We start from the raw sequence: 14,433 nt of genomic DNA on the forward strand, positions 1-14,433 counted from the left end.
TTTAAGTGAGTCAATTGCTGCAGGTAGGTGGTTGCTGTAAATGGCTTTCTGAAAGTATCAAACAAATAAAACATCATGAATGTTGCTAAGACTCAGCTCATACCACCAGTCCCCCAACAGTTCTAACTTTTCAGTTCCTGTCAAATATGTAGTGATTTAAGACCCAGTGGAAGTGTATCTTATCATTGAATATATGGAATATTTTGTGATGTTATTAGAGGGAAAGTGTGAGACTGTGAAGAAGAGTGAAAATGTCAGTATTACCTTACGAAGACTCTACAAATTGTACTTGGGAAAAGCAGGGGGAGGGTCCTCTTTTTGCTACAAAAGCACACTGAGGGCCACCTACCAGCCTTGTGAAAACTTCCTGTGATAATGAAATCTTTGAAAGCACCAGGGGAAAACGTAACCACTGCTATCGGGATCTGTGCACTTCCTTCTACTCCACAGTTTAAACTTCTGAGATTCCCGCAACAAAGCTTACAAAGGCCGAGGCTTTTCAGAGGGGTTTAAAATTAAATTAATTACATTCCCAAACTGACAGTAGTGTAAACCGTTAAAAATCTCTCCTAAATTATAAGTTCAGCATTGTTGTGATCCAACTGTCAAGAGAACTGTCAATTGTGAGACATCAATATTTTGGTGTAGTGATGGAATTATGGATTCAGTTCATTATGAATGGCCTTGACATTATGCCAGGTGCATGTACAGTTAGTAGAATGTTTTTTGTTTTGGTCGTTGTAAAGTTTTGTGTTTTAAAGTTATAAAATCATTTTGCAGTATATTTTTAAAATGTAAGATTTTTTCTTTTTTTTCCTGAAACATTTAATGTGTGAAAACTATCTTTGGACTGTGGGAGGCAACCAGAGCGCCTGGAGGAAACCCACACAAACAAAAGGAGAAAATGCGAGCTCTGCACATACTACACTGGATTCAAACCCACAGCCCAGGAGCTGTGAGGGACCAGTGCTACCTGCTGTGTCCCTGTAACTCAGCTGGTAATGTTTAGGTCCTAATTAAAAACAAAAAAAAAAAAAAAAAATCACTGCTGGGCATCTGTTGCTGGAGCACAGGTTGGAAGTCATCCCAATAGGCAGAAAATTCACTTTCATAATTTTTCCTGATCTGCAAATAAACATAGCTGCATTATGGAGTTCAAAATGCAAGATAATGCAAAAAATGCAGGGGTCCTATTAATCTCTTTTATTTATCAAAGCATTCCAGTCCTTGTTTTGATTACAAAGTAACCACTTAATAAAAGTAATTGAAAACATCAAACGATTTGGTTAAAACATAAAGTACGTGCTGATTGAAAAAAGCTGCTGTGCCTTTCACATTGCTGTGAATTTTATATTTGTGGTACAGTATCCAAAATGTGTCACGGGTATCATTTTGTGAAGAGTTACAATGACAGGCAATATTTCATAGAAAAATGCATTTAGGGAATTGCTTTTTCTTCAGAAGCAGTAAACAGTTGTGAAGTGACTGCTTCAGTGAAATTCCGGTAAATCCCAATGAAACAATCAGTTAAGCGTGCCACAGGCATCCCACATGAATCGCAGTAACGTCTGTCGAAAGTGTTGAGGGAGAAGGAATTTCTATCCAGCTGTTACCTGTTTAACGGAGATGTGGCCACATCCTTGTTTGTCACTGGTATTAAAGCATTAGCACTGTTACTATTCCTAGAATAGAGCTTGATTTGATTATAAGTCCCTGTTAAGTGGTTGGTTGGCAGTACCCTGTTTTTAATTAATGAGCTAAATTAACTGATTTTTAAACCTTCATCATATGCTGAAAATAGATAAAGTTGTATGTGGCGTACCACTTGAAAATATGCTAGAGGAAAACATTTTTATTCAGTGCCATTCTGTGCAGGGGCGGCGTGGTGGTGCGGTAGGCTTGGCCAGTGCCCGCTGTGGGGTGGGTCTGGGGTTCGAGCGTTGCTTGGGGTACCTTGCGACTGGCGTCCTGTCCCGGGTGTGTCCTTGCGCCCTGCGCTGCCTGTTGAGACTCTGCTCGGGACAAGCAGTTTCAGTCAATGTGTGTGTGTGTGTGTGTGTGTGTGTGTGTGTGTAGTAAGCGTTGTGAGCTGGCAGTGCTGTACAGCATAACTGTAATCTTCATTATTTATTATTACATTAACCAGACACTTTTCTCCAAAGTGATGCTCACCTCAGAAAACAACAGGAAAAGTGCATTACTCCAACGGAAGGATAGATTTTAATGTAGGCACGTGATGCTTGAGTAAAGTCAGTTTGTCTCTCTCACCAATATAAATCACTAGAAATTACACAAGCACCTGCATATAGATTTTTTTTTAACAGGTAACACAGTATGTGTTTCTGTAGCTCATAAGAGATCAGGGAAAAAGTCAGTTCAAAGGAGATGAGTTTTCAGACCCTTTTGAATGTTCACAGAGATTCAGCAGTTCTGAGTGGGGGTGGAGGGGGTCATTCCACCACATCAGAGCCAAAACCAAAAAAACCATTGTGCTTTTGATTTTGTATCTCTTCTCCATGGGACCACCAAGTGGCCAGAGGTGGAGGAGTGTAGCAGTCTGGATGGTGTGTAGTAAGAAATCCGGTCTTATAGGTATGAGGGAGCAGATCTGTTGATTGTTTGTATGCCAGAACCAAAGTCTTGAACTTTGTGCGGCAGCTATAGGAAGCTCCTGGAGAGAGACAAAGAGGGGCACACATGGGAACACTTCGACAGGTAAAAAACGACTTATGCAGCAGCGTTGTGTATCAGTTGGAGAGGTTTGATGGCACAGACCAGAAAATCAGACAGGACAGAGTTGCAGTAGCCCAGGTGGGATATCACCAAGACCTGGACCAGATATTGGGTAAAGTTTTTTCCTGTGAAAAGGACGGATCCTGCGGATGCTGAGCAGGATGTATCTACAGGACCAGCTTATGCTTCAGTATGTTGATAGAAGGACACACTTGAGTCGATCAGCCTCTAAGTGAATGAGCAATTCGTTCTGTTTGATAGAGTTCTCTGATTTGAAATATCTTTAGCTGCAAAGGACAGAGAGGAAGACTGTAGGAGACAATGACAGAGCTGAGGGAAGAGATGTAAGTGGAGAAGAGTTGGGGACCCAGCACCATGCCCTGTGGAACACCAAGAGAAAGAGGCTGTAGTGATGGCTGGGATCCATGGCAGACCTATCTGATAGGTAGGACTCATAACATTTCAATGTTGTTCTTTTGATGCCAAACTGCCCAAGAGAGGAGAGTAGATTCCAGTTGTTGATGGTGTCGAATAACAGACAGCTCGAGGAGGATGAGGATCGAGGAGAGGTAGTCCACTCTAGCTGACTGGAGTGCATTTGACACTGCCAGGAGAGCTGTCTCGGTGGAATGGCCAACTCTGAATCCAGACTCATAGCTATCAAAGAGATCATTCTGGGCAAGGAACAGACATAGCTGGGTATAGGTGGCCCAATCCAGCGTTTTTTGACAAAAAAAGGGAGAAAACAGACTGGCTTCTAGTCCTGGGTTGAGTCTGGGCCCAGAGAAGTTTTTGTTAACAGCAGTGAGAAGAAAGTATTTTTAAAGGCATATAGGAAGCAACCAGAGGAGAGAGAGGAGCTGACCATCATGAAGGTGAAAGAAACAAGTGGGGAAATGGTCCATGGGAGAGGTGATGGGATGGGATCGTGGGGTTCAAGTGGTGGCTTTGTATGACAGCAGGTCGAGATTTCACCTTCTGACAGGGGTTTAAATGCAAAAAAAATGAGGCTTTGCAGGGAGACCCAGCATGTCTGGGGCAGGTGGATGGCGAGAAGATGTCGGTAACGGAATTGACTTTGTCTCTAAAGACAAGGCAAAATCGTCGGCACCGAGAGAGGAGATAGGAGGAGGAGGGCAGAGTAAGACAGAGAAGGTGGTGGGTGAAGTGTCAGTTGTTAACTGCAGACTCTAGTTGTAGAAGAAGGTGGTTTTAGCTGAGGAAACAGAGAAGTGGAAGGAATCTGTGAGACTCCTTGTTTTCCGCCACGGTTGTTCAGCATCACATTGTTTTGTCTTGTTGCCATGGAGAATTATTAATTCCCTTCCAGAGTAGATGTTTCAAATTAACTCGGCACAACGACATATTTTACTTACAATTTTGAATCCCAGCAAAACAGTGAAACTTCTACCTGTGCGGTAACGTTTCCTGTAAAAGCAAATCACCCAACCGCTCAAACAACAAAAACAATAAAATATACGTATTAACAGCCATGCATTTCTATACGGTCACGTGATCTGGAGTAAATTGCACCCTTTGAGCAGAGCACTGCCAGTTATTCCTACATCAAAGTTTACACGAGAAAACAAACTTTGCAGACAGATTAACATCAATGTTTAACAAACAGAACAACAGTCCTAAATTATCCTGTCTCTATATTTCACTTTTTTCCCGTATTGCCTGCGCTTAACTGCAGCATCCAGGGTCCGGCTCAACTTGTGTGGCTTTGATTGTGTCTTGCGGAGGACGTCAGAGATGCCTTATCAGTCGCAGTATGAGTCTGTCTTCCAATTTCAGAATTCCTTGTTTGAGATCCATCTTCTTTTTTCTTCTCCCTCCGTCTATTTGCAGCTTCCTTCCTTCTTGATTCTGGGCTTCCTTCCTCATCAGCATTGTTTCACTTTGATTATGTGAGTTTTCCTGCTGCTGTGCCCCCCATGTGAGGCCGGAGGAAGCACTCAGCAGAGACATGCTTCTCAGAGATGCTTTTCAGATCTTCCGAGTGAAGTTTAAACGTCGGTCATCTTCGGACGAGACAGAATCAAGAAAGATGTCGAGAACACAAGATTTTTCCCGTTTTCTTTCCCTTTTTTCAGTTATTTTACATATATGTGAAAAACTGGGTATTTTCCACTATTGTCCAAATATGAAACTGATTTTTTTTTTTCAGTGAAAAAGCCACTTGAGGAATAAACTCTGCAACTGAAATATCTTCAAAATTCATCACAATGATGAACCGGTGAATTCTATACAGTAAAGGACAAAAGGATTTTTAGAAACGGGAGTACAATCTTTGCAATCTGGCTGAATAAGACGAATATTTGTTATATCTAGTGAAATTCTTAAACAGTTTTCAGTAAATGTAGCAAAAAGCTCATTCATGCACAAGAAAAAAAATGTTTTAAGTAGAAGACTGCCTTAAAGATTCGCTGGTAAAGCACATCAGAATGAACCAACTATTAAATTAGAACTTCATACTATCAAGCAGTCTTCATACACCACTGAGTCGTAAATAATTTTTCCGCTAAATTCCTGATCCGCTGAAATGAAGTCCCTGCTATATTACTAAAGGAAACAGTTGCACCTCAATTTGGCCCCTGGCCAGACTGGACGGAAAGGTTCTGGAGTGCCGTCAAACCACAGAGGTTCTCCGCTCTGTTTCCTTTTCCCAGTCCCTGCAGGCACTCCTAGTGCAGAATTCGGTAACCGGATAGGATTGGAGAGAAACAGGCCACAGGAGACATGTTTGTAGCTTTAAGAATTAGTGTTCAGGTGGCCCCAGGGTAAGGGGGAGGGACCGATGGGGTGCTCTCAGACTCAGAAGAATAGGCCTACAGATGGTCTCGGGAGGGACCGTGTGCAACATAGCAGATTGTGCGAAAGGGACTGATTTGACATGTTATCAGCGCAGACCAGCCGCAGTCTCCTAAACTTAAAGCCAACTTACAATGTTTGGATTGTATACTGATCTACTAACAATTGTTTTCTAATTTATAGCCAGTGCTTGTGGTTGTGGTTCAGGAGGCAGAAGAATGCTTCGGGGGAGCAGACCTCAGCTTGCGGGTATTCGCTTGTGTTAGATCTTGTTGTCACCTCCATGCACTTATGTTGTGGGTTGGTTGCGTGCTGGTTGGAGGGTGGTCAATGGGTGGTTGGAATGGGAGGTTTCTGGCGGATTGAGTCACTGGGACTGCGCCGTAAGCATGGAGGAGGGTGGGTCTGGGATGCCATATCTGGCTGTTGAGCCTTCTGGAGGTGTCGCGGGCTCAGTTTGATGAAACACCGATGAAGGAAGGCGCTCCCTTGACAACCCCAACGAAGTGCTCGAGGTGATCCCCGGTGAGGAGGGTAGTGTCCATGGCTAATATGTGCTGGTGTGCAGGTGTCTAGAGGTACTCCGAAGAGGTTTGTTAGTATGGATAGATGAGATGATTGGTGGATTGAGGTATTTGGTATGAGTACTGAGAAGGAAGTGGGCACGGTTGGTATGGTTAGTAGTTTGTGTCCAGCCCCGTAATTTTAGCACAAGGGCTTTAACATCTTATCCTGTGTATTACTGCATGACCATCTGAGTAAGTTTCACAAAGCAATTCAAGGCATGAATCTTGATCGGGGTACTACGGCAGGAGCAAGGGTTCGAACTCACGCCCTTCGATTACAGAACTACAACTCTACCCGCCGCCCAGCAGTCGGGCTTTGGAAGTGTTTTTATTAGCATAAACTAAAAAGTGGTCATTAATATTCATTTATGTTTATATGCTTATTGCATATGCCTGTAAGCAGCAATGATCTGCAACAGTAGTACACAGAACGATCAGCAATGATCAGTTCACTCAGTTTCTTTTACAGTCTTAAAAATTAGCTAGGTGTTATATAAACTGTTATCACAGGTGAGCTTCTTTCATAACACTACCTTCCTTGCAGCCTTTTTAAGTGAAATGTAAATAGATAATTCATAGACACAACTGTGTACTCCTATTGCAGATCAATGCTGTTTACAGGCATATGCAATAAGCATATTAACATAAATGAATATTAATTACCGTGTTACAGTTTGTGCTAATAAAAATTCTTCCAAAGCATGGTGTGTGAACAATGAGTTTCCATGTTTTCATACTACTCGGTATTTAGATTTTAGTAAAATGCAAAACGCAATTATTGTTCTCATTATCCTTACGCTTAAATTAATAAAATAGGAGTGGCTTAGTCAGGAACTTAGTTACAGAACAGTTTCAACGGACTTATAAAATTGAAGTCTCACAATGTCAAAGTTACTAAACTTATTACTTTTCCTTCTCCTGAGTATGAACATTGCCAGTTAGAGTGGGATGAAATTCAGCGAAATCCATGGACGATAGCTGACAATGAGCTGTTGCTACGGGGTTCGCTTTAAAAATGACTTGAACATTTTACGAGAAAACTGCGACCGACATTTGGCTAATGAAATCCAAAGGACAAGTTTGCTGACTGCGGGAAGGCATTTCTAATGAGTTTCAGTGAAAGCACCTACTGGTTTTAGGGAGAGCAAGTTAACCCTAACCCAGCAGCACCCCCCATCTGTCACAAGGCACCCCAAGTGGGACTCGAACCCCTGACCCACCAGAGAGCAGGCCCTGGCCAAACCCGCTGCACCACCGTGCCCCCTGCACTTAAAACATTAAATGTAAAAAGTAACGAGAAGAGAGTAACAAATCTAATAGAGTAAAAGTACATTTTTTTCTCTGCAATTGTACTTGAGTAAAAGAAGAATGTATGAATACCACAATTAACCTGAAAAGTCCAGATTGTCCAGAAATTTAGTTAAAGTTCCAGTAAGGAAATAGATATAATTCACTACTACTCGCCTCCGGCTGTTACTACGATGATCCGTAAAATGTAATTCGTGGTTCAAGAACGAGGCACAGTAGCGAGTTTATATTGGAGCAAAATGCCTTTTGTAGTCCGACTTTCTGTTACTTGGTCTTTCTATTTCTACGGTAATTAAATGTTAAACACGGTAAGACTTAAAAAAAAACGACTGACCGCCGAAAAAAGAGCTCGTCTAAGTGGTGGACAGTAAATGTCGGAGACTATTATTAATATTTATTTTAAGTACATTTTAAGCAATTAGTAGACACTTACTCATCCAAAACTGTTGGCACCGTTTACAGTTCTCAAACTTTTCCCGTTTATACGCACTTGAATTCCTCGCTCTTCACTCATGTATACAGCTGGATGTTTTCATCAACGTCATGCGTCATAAGAACCACCAGGACAACGTTGTGCTTATGGACGCAGATTCTCATATAAAGCTTGTTGTTAATAAAATATCAATTCCTTGGACATGCAGGACTTATGAACAATGTACTTTGTTGTTTATGGCGATATTATAACATTTTGACAATAATCTTATTACGAGCAACTGTCCCAGCATTTCCTCCCTTACGGTCTGGTAAGCCAAGCAGTTTTCTGTTCCTTCCAGAAATTATTGGACTCAAATAACCTTATACTCTGCGCACATCTTAATATTACAGGACAATAAAATGGCTGCAAATGGGAAAATGAAAACACACACACATTGAAATAACTAGAGCGCTGTGGGGATATTTCAACTACTGCATTACAGGTTTTGGCTACAACACACTGATTATATTAAACTGTCAAGTCTCATTAAAAACTGTAGCAAAAAATTGCTGGGAATTGTCAGGGGTCTGAGATTTGTTATACTCAATGAAACTGATCAGCTGTCAAATTGCTCATAAATGAATTATATGGAAATTATGTGAATATACTTGATCCAATTTATCCATCATCATCATCATCATCATCATCATCATCATCAGTATTTCATATGCACTTCATGCAATCCTAGGCCATCACACCATTTTGTTTTCATTTGTTCCAACACTATAACGGTACATGTTTATTTTCTCAGAATGAGCACTTCTGACATGGAAATGAAAACACGAATTACATCCATCCTAATAAGATCGGATTTTTGCACGAACGGTCCTCGAAGTGTGTCATGCTATTCGTGTGTGCGCTCTCAAGTGGGACTGTTTTCGAACTTTGAAACGTTCCCCTAAAAATGTGATTCTAATTCTCGGGCCTCCGGCTGGCCAATGCCATGTGACCTCTCGCGGGTACAACAACTCCAGTGTCAGACTCCATTCCTTTCAGATCTTCTGGAGTGAACGTATTCATTTAAGAGGGCTCCTCCTCAGCTCTGAAATACTTCAGCCCAGAGCCCTGGGGGGAACAGCCTTCGCTGCAGCATGGCAGGCGAAGTAACGTGCGACTTTGAACCCGTGCTATGAGACGTAAATCTACAAAAGCACTCAGGCTCTAAGAATGTGTCTGATCCGCCCTGTTTTATTGCCAGGGTGTATTTTGTAGATTGAAGTTGGGAGACCTCGCCCCATGTGAAAGGTTTACCTGACACATTCCCTTCATGGCAGCGGTTTGGATTTTTATTGAAACAGAATGAACGCAGCCTGCAAGCTTCCAGAACATTTCAATTCAATTATGTTTGTACCCTTCATTGTCCAAAATTATTCATATTTATGGCAGTACGGCATGTTAGCTCAACGTGGGCCCATCCTAAATTGCACAAAACTTGGGCCGACAGAGTACGATTCTTCACTTACTCGTTATTCGTGCGTTCGTTAATAAATCCAAACATTTTCAATGTTTTTAGGCAGTCCTGTATTTCCCCCTTGTTCAGTTAAATATTGCGGTGTACAGCGCTGTGGGTTTGGATAGGGTGAAGAGGCAGCATCTATTTCTAATGTTTTATTGAACACCAGCACACAGGGAAACAATAGTCCTGGTCAGAAGACCCCATTTCCTCCAGGACCTGCACCACAGGCCACTCTTCCCCGCATACTTAACACCCCTAAATCATCCCCTAACACCTTCGCAAACACGGTCACCCCATCATTTTCCCCAGAAGTGTCCCCAGTGGTTGTACACCTACATTCCATATTTTTCCCATAATGCAACTATTTACACCAAACACATTTTCCCGCCTAAACACAGTAACACCGGTCGTTACAATATATATATATACGCAGACACACACACATTTTCAGAACCGCTTGTCCCATATGGGGTCGCAGGGAACCGGAGCCTACCCGGTAACACAGGGCGTAAGGCCGGAGGGGAGGGGACACACCCAGGACGGGACGGCAGTCCGTCGCAAGGCACCCCAAGCGGGACTCGAACTCCAGACCCACCGGAGAGCAGGACTGTGGTCCAACCCACTGCACCACCACACCCCCATGCAATATATATATTTTTATTATAAATACAATTTCTTCATAGCAGCAACATTTATGCAGGAAGTATAGTACACCTGCTGTAGTACCCTTGATAAAGGTACTTACCCTAAATCGCTGCATTAAAAAATACCCAGCTGTACTAATGGGGTTAATAATTGCTACTGTTGATGTAATGCACAGTAGGAATTTTTCTCTGTGATGTTCCATCACTCTGGAGAAAAACATTTGCAAAATGAATCAATGTAAACGCTATTGTGGGTAGCTTAACGTTGCAAGGTGTTTTGGAGAAATCAATTAAAATAATTTTTATAGCAATCATCTGCCCCTTCTTCTGGATGGAGCAAGAACTTGGTAAATACAGAGTACACAAACGGTAAGCCTGTACCTCTGGAACATCTTTTCATTCAGTAAGAAGAGTGAGAAAGGCCATTATCTTTGGGATGTTATTAATGGCCTAACTCCATCGCCGCCCTTCTTTCGTTCTACCTGATTAATGCACAGCCAGACAAAAGAAGGACAACAGTGGTTATCGAAGCTCTTGACATTCACTTTCCCTTTGGCCACAGCTGGCTATCTGTCCTGTCAGAGCTAAGGAGATAGCAGAAGGAAAGATCACCAAAACACAACAGTGTTGGCATGGTTTGCTTTACATGGTTGTCATGGTGAGGTCTGCTGACTACGAGATCAGAACGAGTCCAGAGTTGCTGGACTGATGTGCATAACTGTCTCGACACAATTGTACTTTTACTGCATTATGAAGGCATGGCAAGTGGCATAGTGGTCGGAACCCTCACCTTCCAGGCAAATGACACAGATTCGAATGCTGCTTTTGTTTTAGAACCCCTGAGCAAGATACTTATCCTGAATTGCTTCAGTATTTTTTACATAGCTGTATAAATGGGTAAATAATAGTAAGCAACAATATACAACTTACATTGTATGTTCTTATAGACAAAAGGCAAAAGCAATTTCCTAAAACGATTTAATAATAAATTGTTTTGGGAAGAAGCTTCAGCTAAAAGAACAAATGGATTAGTTCATTTATCAGCCATGTTTTGTGGGTTAATATACTGCTTCTTACAGAACTCTAAATGCACAGTGTTTGTTTATACTGACATGCAATGACTGAAACAGAAACTGCAGATTAGTTTTAACAAAGCTACCAAGCTGTTTAGTGAAGTTTTGTTTGGTTCTCGTGGAAGAAGATTTTTTTGTATCCTTGACACTAATGTTTTTTTTTTTTTTTTACTCAAAGTAAGTTTTAAGCGTTATTATAATTAACACACAACCATACAAAAACTATAAATAAATCTTCTGGAATACTGTCAAATAACTGCAGGGTTGTGAGAATTTTTTTTTAATGCTAAATGTATGGCTAAGGTACATTTAAATACACAATTTGTTCATTTCAACTGTATACTGTACACTTTATTGTACTCCTGACAGTGAAGTTATCCTGCTTAACTACTTAAATATGGAAATAACTGAAGCAGAGGCAATAAAGCCACTTTGAAGCCCATTGATTTTACTGATAATGGCTAAGAATCCCAAGAACCCCATGTGTTCTTGTGAAATACATTGTAGGTTCACAGCCACAGATTGTCTATTTCACTTAGATAGCTGAAGAATTAAAATAGAATAAAACTAAACAATCTGAGATAGACAAGTCCCTGGGCATATTCATTCGTTTACAGAATTTACATATTTTACCAGGAGGTACAGAGTCAAAGAAGAGGAGATCCAAAAAAAAGTATTAAAAAATACTACATAAATTATAAGCGCCCATAGATCGCATGTCAAAAAACTGATGAAACACTTGGAAATCTAAAGACGGGCCGTATCACTTCCAGGTTCTGCCTTTTGGACTTTGTGCTGCCCCAGTCACATTATGCAGCGTATGGCAATGGTCCTTTGGCTGTACTGCTAAAATGTTGCAGCTCTGCCTGAAGTGATTGATTTAAATGATTAAGCTGGTCGAAAATACCTGACACATCAGCACTGTGAAGGATTTACTGTAATAAACTGCTTTGTTTGCGTTTTTGTTCAAGAAAATCATTGACCTCTGCCTGCAATTCAAAGTTAGAAGTTCATCGACTTACTCCTAGATAGCCATTAAGTGTTGACTCTTGGTGACCCAGGGTGTTTGACACCTGTTTGGTTGCTTTTTTTTGGTTGTTGGTAAAGTAATGTGTATAAAAGCAAAAAAAGACATTCTCTCTTACAAATGTATTTATCAACTTGCAGTCATATTTATCTAGATGTTGTTTTCAACCTTTGTTACTCTTTCTGGCATCCAGCAAACCCTGAAAAATAATATATATTTTTTTTTTTTACTTAGAGCTGAACACATTATCTTGGCTTTGTCCAGCAACAATTTTTTATTAAATTCCTACATCGGAGAGATTTTTGAGGTTCAAACAAAGAAAAAGTGGCTTATTACAAATTACAGCCAGAGCTTTAAGTGACAGAATTTCTGCAGCAGCCAGCAGTCAAGAGAAATCAGCGATAAAAGTACTATGACATACCTCCACGTGGAAGACTCGATGCGTTTTGTATTTTTTTTATAATCGCACCTCATCAGAAAAGAGGTTTCATCCCATGTCTTACAAGTTAAACGTTTCTGGCTTCAAGGTTGCAAACAGTCCTAAACATACTTATATAAAATAGCTAACACTTACTGCATAGTGAGCTGTTGAAGTAAACACCTTAACAAGCTTAAAAGAAAATGCACTGTATGTTATGAATATAATAATCAGCGACTTTCCATTTTTGTCTTCTGAAACGTTTCATCTATGAGCCTCTTTTTCTGTAAAAATAAATTCACTTTTGTTTTTCTATACATTTCCCCAGAATTATAGTAGAAACAATGCACTTTAAATGTTTAAAAATTTTTAGGTAAACATCTTTCAGTCTGGTGTCCAACATTTTGCAGCAAAAAAATAAATAAACAAATAAAACAAATAAATAAGCTTTCATGTGAATGCACTTTAATAAAAGGGAAGGACATCTAGGGAGTTTGCGCTTTAAACCACAACAATGAAACCTAATTAATCATTTCAGGCTTTCCACTTCATGACTCATTTTCTGCCCTTTTTTTCACTGTGTTTGAATTCTTTGTGCTTTGGAGGACGAGTAATGTTTTTCTGTTATTGCTTAGGAAAAAATACATTATACTATAATGTGATAATGATAAATAAACTTATTACAGCTGTAGACTATACAGCAAATGAAAAGTTTTCCATGCAAACTGGTTCAAATTAGCATGGTGAACAAATGGAACAGTAGGAATGAGTAAAAAGGCTACAACATAAACAGGAGACAAATGTTTACCTCTCCACCCAAGTGGCTGCATCCTGCTCTAGGAAATATAACGTTGTAAGAAATTCAGCCTACTGTGTTGAGGTACAGGTAATTTTTTGCATGTTCTGGGCTTAATGAAATAATAAGAAACAGTCTCCATTGCTTGACTTCCACTATATCCCGTGTTACTTGCTAAATACGGCTTTTCATGAGATTCCTGTTTTTGTGCCTTGGACGATCTTGCTTTGTCTTCTCATTTTTATCCGCCCTGCATTTCTAGCAGGGGGCTTAAACTTAACATTTTGCGGGACTTTAAGATACCAGGTGTAGGAGATAATGAACACAGGGATGATGGGGCAACATATCGCTCTGGTTGCGTGGAATCTGGGTGTCACGACCCATAGGGACAATGCCCCTATGGGCCAGAGGAGGCACCACTCAGTGTCTGCAGGTGTATTGTCCTTGTGGGTCGTGACACTGGGAAAACCGGAATGTCCTTGAGGTGGACACACAGGTTGACCTCTACCTGATGAGATGTTAATGGCGGGCTACCAGAACTCAAGTAATTGCTCTGTCCTGAGGGAGCTGTGAGGACCTGAGATGATCTCTCCTGGGATTGTCCTCACCCTGGAGGCCCTCGTCAAGGAGGGAGAGAAGGTCATGAGGTCATTCCAAGATTTGGTTTTATGCTATTCCCCCAGTGCTTCAGCCCACCCACAGATACCCCTTTGTGTGAGTGGCTCATAAACAGGATGATTGAAATACAAGATACACCTACATCTCTTTCACACTACTTTCTTCTTAGTTTGTAAAGTAATTGGTGGATGAGGGCCATGTGTTGAGGGCCGGAGTGGTGTATAAAATACAATTTCTGTTTCCATGAGCATCAAGGCAGACTGTATATAGCTATATAAAGTGCTGTGAGCTTGGGCACTGGAATGACCAGCAATGGATGTCTTTCAGACCAGAAGGGTTGAAATCCAACATGAGTTTGTGCGTGGCTTAGAAAACACAAATTCTTTAAGAAAAGAGTGGTTGAGTTAGAGCTCACTGAATAGGGTTGAGATAGGAAACCGTCTCCAAGTGCTGAATTCTTCAGGAATAGCAACCATCTGCACAAGACAGCTGGTCTTGAAGAAGA

Source organism: Scleropages formosus, chromosome 17 (assembly GCF_900964775.1).
Source record: "Scleropages formosus chromosome 17, fSclFor1.1, whole genome shotgun sequence".
NCBI classification, from domain to species: Eukaryota; Metazoa; Chordata; class Actinopteri; order Osteoglossiformes; family Osteoglossidae; genus Scleropages; species Scleropages formosus.